Source organism: Eurosta solidaginis, chromosome 1 (genome assembly GCF_040869045.1).
Source record: "Eurosta solidaginis isolate ZX-2024a chromosome 1, ASM4086904v1, whole genome shotgun sequence".
NCBI lineage: Eukaryota > Metazoa > Arthropoda > Insecta > Diptera > Tephritidae > Eurosta > Eurosta solidaginis.
The window spans coordinates 92,189,448-92,205,261 of record NC_090319.1 but is presented as its reverse complement, the minus strand read 5'-3'; the positions used below and the strand labels follow the sequence as shown (position 1 = coordinate 92,205,261).

General features: G+C 40.5%; 3 long non-coding RNA genes across 3 annotated transcripts; 1 reads left to right on the top strand and 2 right to left on the bottom strand.

Annotated features, from left to right (window-relative positions):
- Nucleotides 1-2,957: 2,957 nt before the first annotated feature.
- Nucleotides 2,958-3,914, top strand: LOC137236495 (uncharacterized). Its single transcript, XR_010948451.1, has 3 exons — nt 2,958-3,144; nt 3,204-3,607; nt 3,682-3,914. It is a non-coding gene; the product is annotated as an uncharacterized lncRNA (long non-coding RNA).
- Nucleotides 3,915-4,177: 263 nt separating this feature from the next.
- On the bottom strand, nt 4,178-5,282 carry LOC137236494 (uncharacterized). The gene is made up of 3 exons (XR_010948450.1): nt 5,071-5,282; nt 4,816-4,993; nt 4,178-4,754 (listed from the first exon to the last, which is right to left on the bottom strand). It is a non-coding gene; the product is annotated as an uncharacterized lncRNA (long non-coding RNA).
- A 715-nt stretch (nt 5,283-5,997) lies between these two features.
- LOC137236491 (uncharacterized) lies at nt 5,998-6,427 on the bottom strand. Its single transcript, XR_010948449.1, has 3 exons — nt 6,329-6,427; nt 6,223-6,263; nt 5,998-6,128 (listed from the first exon to the last, which is right to left on the bottom strand). It is a non-coding gene; the product is annotated as an uncharacterized lncRNA (long non-coding RNA).
- Nucleotides 6,428-15,814: the final 9,387 nt, after the last annotated feature.

Sequence of the window (15,814 nt, the reverse complement as noted above, 5' to 3'; positions counted from 1 at the left end):
CTGTATAGATAATGGTTTGTGAGTTTCAAAATTGCAACAGCAATATACTATTTTTCTCTATTTTCTAAGAAAAATATTCTTCTAAACACAATAGTTTGTAATTACAGTCATTTAAAGTAGGCTCTATAGGTAGCTGTAGCTTTGTTGATAGCAAGGAAAATTAACTTTGAATACAAATGTGCTCAAGTAAGATAGAATTCAACCTACAAATGCCATGCAAATAGGCAGAGACTAATGGTCCTTCTCAATCACTCGGGTCCTATATTTATATTCCGTCAAACACTGTCAAAACATCAGCTGTAAAAACTGTAAGCCGATGGAACAAGTCAATCTCTTTGTGGGGAGGGAAATTAATAACCTCTGAAGAGTGTCTCCCAATGAAACATTTTTTTTTTTCGTGGCACATATGAAGGAAAACTGAGAAGGTGACTCAGGTGAATAAAAAAAAAGCCTGAATCGCTGTAGGACGATGCCATGGAATTAGACATATATTTATCGAAATTCTCGGAATTAGGAAGCTCCAACGAAAAAACCGATATACCTATGTACTTTGATGTATTTAAATTTAAACGACTTAAACTCATGTATCTGTTTTTGTTATTAGGCAAAAAATATCCACAATTTACTCTATTTGGCCAATTTACAATGTGCTCATTTACAATATCCATTTTACTTACTTACTTACTTAATTGGCGCTTAACCGCCTAAACGGTTATGGCCGTCCAACAAGGCGCGCCAGTCGCTCCTTCGATCCGCCAACCGGCGCCAATTGGTCACACCAAGGGAGTTTAAATCGTTTTCCACCTGGTCCTTCCAACGGAGTGGGGGCGCCCTCTACCTCTGCTTCCATAGGCGGGTTCCGATAGAAACACTTTCTTGGCCGGAGCATCATCTTTCATTCGCATAACATGGCCTAGCCAGCGCAGCCGCTGCGTTTTAATTTGCTGGACTATGTTGATGTCTGCGTATAGCTCGTACAGCTCATCATTAAATCTTCTTCGGTACTCGCCATCGCCAACGCGTAGAGGTCCATAAATCTTTCGAAGAACTTTTCTCTCGAACACTCCCAAAGCCGCTTCATCTGCTGTTGCCATGGTCCATGCTTCTGGTAAGATTGATTCTTCGCTGGATTTCCGTGCTGATGTTGTTGCTAGTGTTGATGCTGGTTCCTAAATAAACGAAGTATTTTACTATTTCGAAATTATGGCTGCCAACAGTAGCGTGGTTGCCAAGGCGCATATGCGCTGACTCTTTGCTCGATGACAGCAGGTACTTCGTTTTGTCCTCATTCACCATCAAACCCATCTTTACCGCTTCTTTTTCCAGTTTGGAGTAAGCAGAACGAACAGCGCGGGTGTTTAGGCCGATGATATCAATGTCATCAGCATATGCCAGTAATTGCACGCTTTTATAGTATATTGTTTCAGTGCGTTTAAGTTCTGCAGCTAGTATAATTTTCTCCAGCATCAAACCAACCGAGCGTTGGAAACGACAATGCACTCGGACTTGCCCAGCCGACTGTGTCTGTGGTGCTATCAAAGGTGTTGAATGTCTTGGAAAATTTTATTTGTGAAAGATGAATAAAATTGAATTACGAGGAGGCTAAGCTGCATCAAGCAAAGTTACATTTCTATAATGTGCAAGTTCTTTTGCTATATGGGGATTTTGTTCCATAGTTGAAACCAGTCTTTCAAGCTGTTGCTTTGTACTCACGACCTTGGACCTATATAAAATTAATTCAAATAGTTTAAAATTACTAGTAGGTAGTAAAAAAGTAGAACATAAATACAAAAAACTTACATTTTAAACAATTCTTTTTCTATTCGATACAGCATCGACTACAAATTTCTATTCGCTTGAAAATTAGATACACAACGAAAATTTCGACAGAGATGAGTTGTCATAATACCAATTTCAAGTTCGATTTTCGATGTTCGATAGCCAGCGAAGATCGAAGAATGCTCATAATAGGGGCCTAATTTTCTGTATATCTCGATCCGTGCGCCACCTAACGGATTTTTTTCACTTGCATTGTAATATCTCCCATATCTGAACTATGTTCTAAGTATCAAGTGTCTAGCTCAACGGGAAGTTACCGAAAAATGCTTTTCCGTGGGTCAACAATTCGTATGGAAATGAGGGGACAAACATGAAAGGGACTTAATACAAAGATAGTAAAAAAATTGAGGTTTGCTTTTGTAAATTGTTGCATTTTTTGTTTTTGCACTTTTCTACTCCTGTGGGATAAGTTTTCGGGTAGCTTTTGTTTCACCACAAAGTTTTATTTAATTTCACTTCTGTAAATTGTACTACTTAGCGCGTCATGAACAACTCACAGTTTGACAGCAGATTATTCAATGTAGAACAATGATTATAAGAAATTATAATTACTGTTATATACTTTGGACATTTTAAAAACAAACTGCATTCAAATTTCAACAAACAAATGACTTGAAAATTTTTACTTTTCGCGTCTAAACCAAGCAAAAATGCCACTCACTGTGCACCGCTCAGTAAATGTTTTTGGTATTCGACGCGAACACGAATTGTGTTAGTCCTCCCCTGGGCCGATATTAGTGAAAAATTACATGGGTCTATATTGCAATAACGTGATGCAATAGCTGTTACGCCCAGCATCCCACGGAACTTTGAGACATTTAGAATTCTCTACTCTTTCGCACAATGAGCAAGTCGTTTGGCTAAAGCACACTTAAATTCTTATCTGGAGGCAAGCGCTCATCCGACCATAGTTTGCATAGATGTTGGTTAATTGCTTTTTACAAAATCTTCGATTCCATGGCCACTATTATGAGCATCTTTCGATCTTCGACTGTGGTCGAAAAGCTGATCGAACGAATTTTCATTCGATATTATGACGCACGTTCGATGAAGGCAAGCATTATTGTGAATTTCGATAAATTCAAAAGTTCACAATAGCACATTTCCTTCAGCTGTCAAATAAAATAAAATAAATAGACAAAAGCAGAACTAGTTATTAAATGCAAATATTGAAAATAAAAGTATGACTACGACGGAATTGTGGTTTTATGATTCGTCAGATGAAGAGAAAAGCTTACTGGAGCTAGCCAGAAGTAGAAGACGCGTGGGGGATGCTTCAAATACTTTGAAAATGAATTCCACCACGTAAGTATAGCTTTCTAAATAAGTTGTTAAATTGTTGAAATTATAAGTTTTGTTTATAGATTTATTCAAAACTTCAGACTGTCCAAAGAAGCGTTCATGGACTTGTTGTCCAGTACAGATGAACTGCTTCAGCAATGCAACAGTTCTCCGATTTTGTGCTCGGGGATCCTACCAACTGAGCATTGGAAACGAAAATGCATTCGTACTTGCCCAGCCGAATGTGTCTGTGGTTCTAACAGAGGTGTTGAATGTCTTGGAAAATTTTATTTGTGAAAGATGGATAAAATTCAATTATGAGGAGGCTGAGCTACATCAATCAAAGTTGCATTTCTATAATGTTAGCAGAATTCCAGGGATTATTGGCTGTGTTGATGGCACACACATTAAAATTGTTGCTCCCAAAAAAGAATTACAGAATTTATATTACAAAAGAAAAGGATTATACAGCATTAATGCTATGATTGTAAGTATACCATTTTGATATTAGTTTCAGGTTGTAAATACATAAGCTTACATCTTTATACAAATATTTTTTAGGTTTGTGACCATTCTATGACTATACGATACATAAATGCAAAATATCCGGGAGCAACACATGATTCTTGTGTGTTCAATATGTCGGCCTTGAAATCACATTTGGAACAGCAAGAGCCCTTCACTACACACCAGAAAAAGCAATACAAATTATAAACGTGTGTGCGGCTTTGCACAATACAAATTTCTGTAGAAGAGTTATCTAATGAAGAGGACGACCATGATATCCCATTCGCCGAAATTGATTCCACAACCAACTCCGAAGCAGAAGAAATCAGAAACTAAATATTGCGAGTTTTGTAGATACTTCATTTTATTGAAATAAAAAATTCATATACATGTATATATGTATATAAAAAAATATTTGTTAAATTCATTATGGTTCTTAAAAGCTAAAGAATTTCAGTTTTCATAATACAGTCTTAAATTTTATTATAAATTTGGTATAAAAAATATCACTTCAGTTTCATATGTTTGTTTAAAAAAAAAAAATCAGGTATTGTTCAGCACTTAAAGCATAAATTTGTGATGGCCTTATTTTTTCATTTGGCTTTTATACAACTCCAGCTTTTCCTGTTTCAATTTCAAAAAATCACGTTTATAATAGTACTCCAAGCTATACGTTCTCTTCGCATACTTTTCTGTATCAAGAGCACTTTTTTTGATCTCTTCCAATGTTTTCAGCATCTCTTCTTAAACATTTTTTTGATTTGCTGTCTGCTCTTGCAATAGTTTGAGCCTATCGTTTTTGCTGCACTTTTTCGATTTGCTTTTCGTGGCCTCTCCTCATCAGGTGCACCACTTTGTCCACTTACTTCCAAATTCTCATCCGATTCTAAGTTATCACTATATAATCGCTCCACAATCATATCTTCACATTCTTCATTCGCATTAGTACTAAGGCCATGCTCTTGTCCAGGTGGATCTACACTGGTCTGAAGACTTAACAAACCCATTATAGACTCTTCTGAATGCGTAAAGATATTTAACCTGTTTGGTTCACCACCAGTTGCACGGTATTCCACTATGTTCTCCGACATTTTTGTTTTTGTTTTTGACTTCATGTCAGCCCACATCTGAGACGACAAAAATAAAGTTGTATTATACAGAATTGACTTCTATGGTTCTTTAGTTCACCTTAATCCACTTTTCCGTCGTTCTTACTGGTGGTCCTAAACAGTTCAGCTCCACTGTTATATCATCCCACTTTTTTGTCACCTGAACCTTTGTGCAAGTTCATTTTGCTATATGGGAATTTTTTTCCATAATTGAAACCAGTCTTTCAAGCTGTTGTTTTGTACTCACGACCTTGGACCTATATAAAATGAATTCAAATATTTTAAGATTACTACTAGGTAGTAAAAAATTAGAACATAAATACAAAAAACTTACATTTTAAACAATTCTTTTTTTGTTCGATACAGCGTCGACAACAAATTTCTATTCGCTACAAAATTCGGTACACAACGAAAATTTCGACAGAGATGAGGTGTCATAATACCAACTTCTAATTCGATTTTCGATGTTCGATAGCCAACGAAGATCGAAGATCGAAAGATGCTCATAATAGGGGCTCATGTTTTAACAGCTTCGCCTGTAATCCGTTTGTTGTTTTTAGCCGGAATATTGCTATTCTAACTTCGTCATAGTTTGGGTTCCTGTTGTTGTTGTATCGATATGGTTACTCTCCGGAGGCTTTGGGGAGTGTTATCGATGCGATGGTCCTTTGCCGGATACAGATTCGGTACGCTCCGGTAACACAGAACCATTAAGGTGCTAGCCCGACCATCTTGGGAACGATTTAGTTCGGGTTCCTCATCTCCCTTGCTATCTAGCAATGTGAAGTGCTCTCTTAAACTTTGTACGTCGGTTACATTCCTGCCTGTCGCTCTTATCATACCTACAGGAATTTTACTGTCTTGAACTCTTCAGTAATATACCGTATTTTCGGGTAGAACTTTTGGGCGTTATTCCTATCAGCCAACACCTACCATGACATCAACGTTCGTCGCTTTCTTTTCGTCGTAAACTGCTTGATAGTGATTGCCGCAGAACTCACTATTTTCTGCAAGGTCTTTCTTTTGCAGTAATTTATTTCTTTGGAAACTACCTAGTTAATTGCGACGATCCCTAACCTCTACACAATCAAAGAAGTTAACAAAGATCAATGGAGTTGTTCCCAAACTTAGTTCAAGGTTTTATTTAGAAAATTTTATGTCATTTAAAAATTTAGTTCCCCGGATTATTTTTTATGCTTTGTTGATAATGCAATGCACGTCCAATTTGGATAACTTGCGTAAGAGCTATAAAAATGTTTACCGAAAATAACGACCAATTTTTTGGAATAATAATCAGCGACCAGCGTGACCAAATAAGTCCAGTTACAGCTAAAGTAGCAGACTGATTGATTGACAATAAATGTGCAGGACGCTTCATATCACCGAGTCCAGCTAAAACGAGTGTCTGAAATTAGTTGAAAATGGACATTGCGTGGATATCCTCCATAGTGGATCAGCTCAATAAGATAAAGAGCTTCATACATACCCATTTGCCGAGCGGCGCCCAGAAGAAGATTGTTTTTGGACCTAAATAAACGAATAATTATGTATCAGTATTCCGTTTTTATACACATGTATATTTCTGCAATCACCTGCTGGATGTTCCCAGAATGGGCGCATCTTCGCTGGTACATGTTTATCCACTGCGTTAATCAGCCCAATGTAGAGGCGTGACAGTGGTCCAATTTTTCCGCTCATTAGATACAATTTTGAATTGGCCTGTTGTTAATCTTTTTTTCTTTTGTTTATTTGCTTTAAATTGAATATAATTGCAATATGTAATTTTGAAAGCATAATAACCGACATAATATGATTGAACGAAATATCAGAGATGGAAAAAGAAGCAAGTGATGTGTCTACTAAATGGCGCCCTAAAAACTTCAACTTCAATCATTAGCTTCATTATTTGGCGCTTGACTTCGGCAATTTTATCTTAGCTTCAACAGACGCCGATTGGGTGCTGAACTCAGTAAATATCTGCCCTTTCATATGGTGGCAAATTCGGGTGTCTATAGTATGAGATGACCATGAGTCGTCCAGATTACTTTTCTCTCAGATACTTTAAGGCTAATCCCTTCTTCTTTCGATACCGTCCATGATTCCGAGGCGTATATCAGGAAGGATATGATGATGGGCGTGTCATTTTTGCTCATAGATAGAACACTTAACTTTTCAATGCCTGCCCGGGCCAAATAACGTTGAGCAACAGCACCAGCTCCGTAAGGATTGGGAAAGAGCTGTTGTTGTTGTTGTTGTTCTGTTAACAGTGCTTCGCCTCATTCTGCAACCACACACAAATTGTTTTCAAAGTCTCCCAACGGAAGTCCAAGGAAATTAGCAGTTTCAACAGCGGTGGACCATAGGGAAGTTGATGCTAGAGGCGTAGTGTCCACATTACAATTGGAAAGATGGTTGGTGTCATGTGGGAAAGAGTTCCCCGAGCCATTCAAAGCCAAACCGGCTTCAGACAAGGCGATTTCTATAACCTATTGCTGGAGAAGATAGTTCAAGAGCAAATCTAGCCGCTCTTATACAATTTTCTTGTGGCGCTAAGAGACCCCCGAAGAGTTTATTGGATGTTGATGGTACCTTGCCTCATGGCGATCCCATACGTTCCATAAAATAGCACCACTATGTTATTAGCCCAAGCATCACGGGAACGGTTTTATATGACCACGTTGAACCTTCTAGTTCATCCAACTCCTTCATGCCGTGAGAAACTTGGGGTCACCAGAACATAGCGTGCTAAATAAACAGGATTCGGGACGGGTATGTGGGATTAACCATTAGATTTAAGAAGCTGTAGATTACACTGGTGATCCCTTGAAAGTGTTGCTCTGAACAACCCCTCAAATCTCTGCAGACCGTAGAATTGCTCGAGATGCTGTTGATATTGATATTATTGGCCTTAACAGACGAGCCGTATATAATGCCTTCTCTGGATTGGATTAGAAGGCAAAAAATTGGAACTTGCGGTAAATGAGAGCAAGACGAGGTACTTGCTATCATCCAGGACCAGAAATACTTTGTCTACCTGGGAACCAGCATCAACAGCTAAAATAACATCAGCTTAGAAATCAAACGGCGAATAACTCTTGCCAGCAAGTGCCACTTTGAAATGGGGAGACAATTGAAAATTCCTCACTCGACGAACAAAAACCACGCTCTACAAGTCACTCATCATTCTTGTCCTGATGTATGGCCCGGAATCGTGGAAGGTGTCGAGAGATGATGAGTTGGCCCTTAGAGTGTTCGTGAGAAAAGTTCTCCACATGATTTGTGGTCCTCTCCGTGATCCCGATGGGCAGTAGCGAAGGAGGTATAATGATGAGCTGACGGCCGAAGCCTCCGAAGCCTTCGCTAACTAGGTCATGTTGTGCAAATGGACGAATACACTCCGACCAAGAGAATATTTCTATCCACACCCGTGTTTTGAAGGAGGAAGGTGGGAAGACTTTATATCCTTTGGAGGAGAACAACCTTATGATCCTTAGAGATCCGGATCGGCTTCAGTTATCGCGAAAAAAGGATAGCTGGCGTGACTTGTTACGAAACGGCCAAATTGCCTAGGTGGTGAATGGAATGACTCTCCATTGGTTTACAAGGCTGAAATTGGTTTCGCTATTAACACTGGTTCCCAGATAGACCAAGTGATTCCCAGTTTGTAATATAAATCTGTCAATAAGAACATGACGGCCAAAGCATGAATGCGAAGACTTTTTCTTTATGTGAACGAGTCTTTTCCTCATTCACCGTAAGATCACAATTTTCTCGCCAAGAAGGCAAACGTTTTTCGGTCAATGATTTCAATATCAACTATACGCCCTGTACTAGATCCCAATCTTGACTTAACCGCCAAACTGGTGGTATTCTTTGACAAAATTAAGTAAGTGTTTTATGGATGGACCATTGAAAGTAATGTCAATAAGCTATAACTAAAATGACCCCTACCCTGCCGAAAGCGGGTTAAACCACTTCGTGGAATTTATATAGTTTGCTAGAGCCTTAACTTCATAGCTAGAGACCTCAGCAAGTTCATGTAGAAAAGGTTTACCAAGGATGGCCAACCTACGCCTACTAAGCGCTGGACAATGACAGAGAAGGTGCTGGACACTCTCCTCCTCTTCTGTACATCTGCAGCTGCGACAATAGTCGAAGGCCGTTACCCCCATTCTAGCACCATGCGTGCCTATTAAACAGTGCCCTGTTAGAACCCTTATCAGGGACGATAGAACTGATTTGTTTAAAATCAGAAGCGCTCTTGTGCGCCCCTTGTCATAAGAGGGCCACGTTAGCCTGGATATCTCACACGATGATATGGCTGACCGTAGTCCATTTGCAATTCGTATAGTGCTTGTGTTCACACGAAGCCTGAAAGTGGCCATGGGTATACCTACCGAATCATTTCCCGGAAGGATATGGTCGGTGGTGCCTCTTCTGGCCAGCTCGTTTGCTCTGCAGTTGCCTTCAATATCGCTGTGCCCAGGTACCCATATAAGGCTGATACTGAAGTGCTGAGCATCTCGTTAAGAGATCTGCGGCATTCAGTGACCGACTTTGCGTTGTCGACGAATGAGTCCAGGGCCTTTAATGCGGCCTGGATGTCTGAGGAAATAAACACCCGATTACCATCCTTAGGCATAGACCCGAGATGATTCAGTCCTGTGTACTGCCAGCATTTCCGCTTAGTAAACACCACAGTGATTTGGTAGGCGAAGAAACCTCTAGACCCAGATCCAGTGTAAAGAGGCCTGCTCCCACCTTCTCGTCAAGCTTAGAACCATCCGTGAATATGTTGATGTTCCCCGGTACCGTATGTTGTCTGTTATTCCAGTCTTGTCGCAAAGGTATATATATACTATAGTTTTTTAACGAAGACGTTCTGTGGCGTGCAGTAGTCAGTGCGTACCTGTATTGGGACTGGGCGTTCGTGCCCAGGATTGTTGCGTGTCCACTAGATCAATTTGACCAGATACCTATTTCCCTTATGCGTAGAGCGGCGATGGCTGATATTTCCTTCGCCACCATGTCAAGAGGTGGAAGGTATAGCATTGTGTTGAGTGCTTCAAACGGAGTGGAGCCGAGAGCCCCGGTAATGCAGAGCTCCAAACTCCATTGCACCTTTTGAAGCATTTTAAGATAGGTACTTTTAGCTAGTGCAGGACACCAGACCAAGGCACAATAAAGAAGAATCGGGGGCACAATGGCTGTGTAAATCCAGTAGGCCACCTTAGGGGGAACCCCCAGGAGATGCCAATTGCCCTCCTGCAGGGGAACAGCGCTGCTGCTGCCTTCTTGGATCGCTCCACTATATGGTCACTCCATAATAGCTCCCTATCCAGAATGACTCCTAAATACTTGACTTGATAGCTTAAAACGTACCCCCAATTCTTGGCGGGTTTATCCAAGAGAAGAGGACAAGCTCGGTTTTATCCGGGTAATGCCCCTTCCATTAGGTTGCAAAGAGTTTGCGGAAATTTTCCCCGCATGGCGACGCAGATGTCATCTGCATACGCGTTGACTTGGTGACCTTCTGATTCCATGAAGCGTAGTAGTTGGTTGACGGTAACCACCCGAAGTAGCGGAGAGAGAACACCGCCCTGCGGAGTGCCTCTGCCGACCGGTCTGCGGATCACGCATCTACCTAGCTCAGTTTTAATCTGCCTACGCGTAAGCAGATTGTATATAAACTCCACCAGGCACGTGTCAACCCCCAGATCGGTCAGTGCAGAGGTGATGGCCTCCGGGAGAACGTTGTTGAAGGCACCCGCTATATCTAGAAATGCCACCAGTGTGTATTCCTTGAGGTCAAGTGACCTTTCGATAACGGATACCAGTCAGTGCAAGGCCGTGTCAGTTGACCTGCCCTTAGTATAGGCATGTTGAGCTTGCGAAAGAAGCCATGGCTCAATCCTCCTCCTGATGTAGTCCTCTAGGAGTCTTTCGAGTGCTTTAAGCAGAAAAGAAGATAAGCTTATGGGCCTGGTTTAGAGTGGGAGGTTTTCCCTGCCTTGGGGATAAATTCCACGTTGAGCTCCCTCCACGATGCTGGTACGTACTTGAGCCTAAGACAACCTATAAACATCCCTTTTATCCAGGGCCTTATAAGTTCGGCAGTACACTGTAGCTGAGCCGGAAAAATTCCATTCGGCCCCGGCGATTTAGAGGGATTGAAGGTCTCTAAAGCCCAATCTATCTTTTTATCATCTGTGATTTCGCTTATTAGCTCATCATTAGGTGACCCTCCGCTAACAATATTTGAAGACACGCCCGCGCTTGCTGGAAAGTGTGTATCCATAAGCAAGTTTATGGTTTCAGCGCTGGAGTTCGTCCAGTGCCCATCCGGCTTTTGGACGTAACTTAGCTGAGTTGGAGATTTCGATAGCACCTTCCTTAACCGCGAGGCTGCGGATGTGGATTCAATCCTGCCGCAGAAATCCCTTCAGGAGGTACGCTTTTCATTTCGGATTGCTTTTTTATGTATATTAATTTTCGTTTTATAAGCAGCCTATGGTGATTCATGACCGTCATGCTTTGCTTTATTAAAGGCCACCCCACGTGATTTCCCAAGCTTATCAAGATCGGGCGACCACTATTGTGGTTTGTGAGTTTCCATAACCTTTTTAGTCGGGCAAGCCCTATCTAAAGCATTCCTAAATTTTTGACTGAAATTATTTACATGCACGTCCAGCTCCTTCTCGCTTTCTCGGTTGTTTCGGGATCTTGCCATCTTCGCTGCTCTCGTCTATAATGCCAATGATTTGCCGATCCTTGGCAATTTCGGCGAAAGACCGCGTCCAGCCTCCCTGCGTCTTGACCCTTTTCGGTGCCGTAGGGTTGGATTCATCCATAGAACGCTGGCGCTTCGAGGTTTCATCAGTCCCAATTTAGTTTTATAACTTCCGACCTTGCCAAAGGTGTCTAACCATTTTGATTTATGCTTATTGTAAAATTTACTTTCCTAAAAGGCGGTTTGAACTAGATTGCAAAAGTTATTTGAAAGCATAAAGATCCTTTAGATCAGACGTTATCGCCAAGATTCTTAAGCATCTTGACTGTTGCGAATTCACTTACCTAACCGTCATCGGATGTCGTACTTGGAATTTCAATCAAACCTTAGAAACTAGCCAATAAACATTTATAACGAGGTTATACCTAATTTTCAGTGATGAACGCCAATGATGTTATCTTTTAACTGAGTGACAGGTGGATATCTGTTAATGGAAAATCTATAACTGAGATCAATACAGCAATAATACATACTGCTAGGCCAGGGCGAATCCATACAAGGCAAGACGAATTCAGTAGAGGTGGTGTTATCCCAACAGCTGATTTCTTCTTGATAATTTTCCATACAAAGCCTTGTACAACAATATGTCAGTTAATCGAAATTAATGAAGATTTTCTTTTGACTTGACATTCTTCTGCACGGCGAATTGGTTGAATTCGCTTTGCTTCCACCTGGTATGGATTCGCCTTGATACAAGGTGATGACAAAGCGAATTCAACCAATTCGCCTTGTAGAAGAATGTCAAGTCCAAGGCAAATCCATACCAGGTGGTGGAAATGCGAATTCAACCAATTCGCAGTGCAGAAGAATGTCAAGCCAAAAGAAAATTTTCATTGATTTCGAGTAACTGACATATTGTTTTACAAGGCTTTGTATAGAAAATTATCAAGAAGAAGCAATCAGCTGTCGGGATAATACCACCTCTACTGAATTCGCCTTGGTCAAGTCAAAAAAAAATGTCATTGATTTCGATTAACTGACATATTGTTGTTCAAGGCATTTTATGGAAAATAGCCTAGAAGAAGTAGTCAGCTGTTGGGATAACAACACCTGGTACTGAATTCGCCTTGCTGTTAGGCGTAGTCTTAGGAGTTTATACGCTTTAACGGATTCCACTTCTCAATTTTTTATATGAAAGCTACGGTGTTATTATTATAAGGTCTGGACTGCGACCTTTGTGCAGATCTATTGTGCAAGACCTTGTGGTCTAATTTTGAATCTGAAGGCTTTTCATGTATCTAAGTACCTCTTCGGGCTTTTTACTCCATATGACAGGGATTAAGAGTCCCACCACCTAGATGGGACAGTCTGCCTAGCTAGAGCGACGCATTCGCAGAGAATGTGAACCGGCGTTTCATAATCCAGCTCACAGAAACGACAAATTGGGGTATCCGATAGATTTAATTTACTTAGATGATATCGTAGACCGCAGTGTCCCGTATAGTACCCAGTAAGAGTTCTTAGGTCATTCCTGTGTAGATTAATAGTTCGGCTGATACTTTCGTGGCCGGAAGTATAAACAGTTTGACCTGCCTTTGCCCTGGGCAATCAATCCGGTGACGCCTGAATTGTTTAGTTTCCCAGTTACTTATGGCTTCCCTGGTGTGTGCTTTTGTAAGTCCACAAAAAGGCTCTGGACCATAGAATGCTGATGTAGCACCCTGCTTTGCTAGGTAATCTGCATGTTCATTACCTTCATGTCCCTAATATCCGGGAACCCATCCTTACAAAATCTCGTTTTTGGCTCCCAGGGCATTAAGGATTTCAGTAAATTCATCCACTAGCTTAGATGTAACTGTGTAGGATTGCAAGGCACCTGCCGCCTGGCCGTCCGACATAATGTAGATGCTCTTCGATGTTGAGCCTCTCCGCAGACATTCTCTAGCAGACTCCTATTGCATGAATGTCTGTATGGTGGGGTAGCATTCCTTTGGTATCGATTTTTTAAAGTTCGGCCCATAGATCCCGTTCTACCGTCATCGAATTTCGATCCATCTGTGAACCATACCTCTGAGTCAGGGTCGTTATAAGGATTCCCTATTTCCCAGTGGGCCCTGTCCACAATGGACACTTCACAGTTCCGTGAGATTATGAGCTTAGGGGACATTACGTCACGCAGAAGGATTTACTATCAATTTCCTTATTACTTTCATATGCCCTATCATATTTCCTTGTTCAACTCAGAAATATTTGGAAGTCTTAGTGCACCTAGTGTTGCCTCTTTCTCTATCAGAATAGGGAAGGGAGGTATTCCCACTAAAGCACTAAGTGCGTCAGCAGGGATGGTTCTCATCGCACCCGTTATGCCAACGCAAATTAGTCGATGCAGTTTGCTTAGTTTAACCGTTGCCGTTCTTTGCGTGTATTAAATGTCCAATATACCATTTTTGGACATATCCACCATGTTTTGCCGTAGAGATGAGTACAGGCGAAGAAAGCTCTTGTTGCCTTGTTTAGGATAGCATCCAAATGAGCATTTCACGTGAGGGTTCTATCTAGTGTGACTCCTAGATAATTAGCCTCCATTGAGAATTGTATATTTGTACCAACCAGGGATGGTTCTGGGATGGATACTTTCCTTCTCCAGGTGAAAGGCACTATAACAGTTTTTTTAGGATTTATAGACAATCCTTTGGTATCGCACCACGTCTCTATGGGCTTCTTGCATGCCATCTGATATGGTATCTTCGTGCATCTCTGTGATGCAAATAACTAGGTCATCTGCATATCCTTGTGTGTCAAATCCCTTGGTTTTCATTAACTGAAGGTCATCTATGACCAGGGTCCATAGGAGAGGGGAGAGCACACCTTCTTGTGGGCATCCTCTTGTGGCCGCAATTGATTCAGATTTCCCTCCCAGTTCCAAATGGATTTTTCTACTCTTTAACATGGACAGCACCCATCGTATTATTCACCCTTATCGCGAGTTTTATTTTCACCCGAAAATATTCACAGTTTTTGTTCACCCTATCGCAGAGGGTGGCGAAAAAATGTTTCGTGTTCCAAAAAGATTTCACCTTATCGGCAACTCTTTGTTCGGGCGAAATGAACAGCGGGGAAACCCAAATTTGTTAACAATAATATTTTACAGGCGAACGAGAGGAAAAGAAAATGTTAGTAATTTTTTCTATTAAAATTTGATACTCTTATAATTATATGTACTTTTATTATTAGAAATAAATCAATAATGCACAATCGGAAGCTGAGTGGAAAAAAGTGAAATTCCTGTATTGCTAAGTATGTAAATTCTATTTTTTATGACAACGTATCAGTCGGCCAAGTTATCCATAGTGGAAAAAACAACGTTCCAAAATGTTGAGCATCTCACTGAAACAAGATTGGCTAAGACCCACTTCATGGTCCTTTCCAACGCCTTTTCCCTATGCGAAAAAACGGAGACATGTACTCAACATTACAATTGGTGGAACTCCAAATTCTTGCTTCAATGGTGACAAGGAGTTGGTAAGAATATCTAGCAAATATTAGAATGCCGGCTTGTTTAGCCTGTAATATTGGCGAAAGCTAATTGAAAAAAAATTAACTTGTTATTCAAAAGTGCTGACAATAGTAATTTTTAGCTTACAGTGAATCACTTAGCTCCAAAGGGTTAGAACTGTCCCTTAATTGCCTCCGAATCGCTTTCATATTTACATTCTAATCGCGCTCAGTCAATACAAACCTACGTGCAATACTAAACATTTTTGTATACGTTTTTTATCTCTATTTTTGCTGTCTTTTAAGGAAATATGTGCTTGTTTACAAAATTTACACAATTGGAAGCAAATTATTTGTTCACTGCTAATTCACAATAGAGCATCAGCTCTTTCGAAGTGAACTTTTGTTCGCCCGAAATTGCCGATAGGCGGAAAAATTTCACCCGAACAAAAGAAGTGAAGGCGAACACTTTTCCGCGTGAACTTCGCGATAAGGGCGAATAATTGAAATTCAATTATTATAAGCCGGTGTTAAGCTCATGAATTCTTAAGTAATAATTTTTTGTTTTCAACTTTGATATTCTTATAATTATATGTACTTTTATTATTAGGAGTACATCAATAAATAATGCACAATCGGAAATGCTGCTTGACAAGATGATCGGGAAAAAGTGCCGGACTTCTGGAAGCAGCTTACGTTATGTTTAAATAGCCTTGGTCCACCTGTTAAGAGTGAAACTTAGTGGAAAAAAGTAAAATTCCTTTATTGCTGTTTTTTATGACGTGTCTTGGTATGGAATAACCAAAAAAGATATGTACGAAAGGCGTCTAAAAATTCAATTTATGCGAATGGG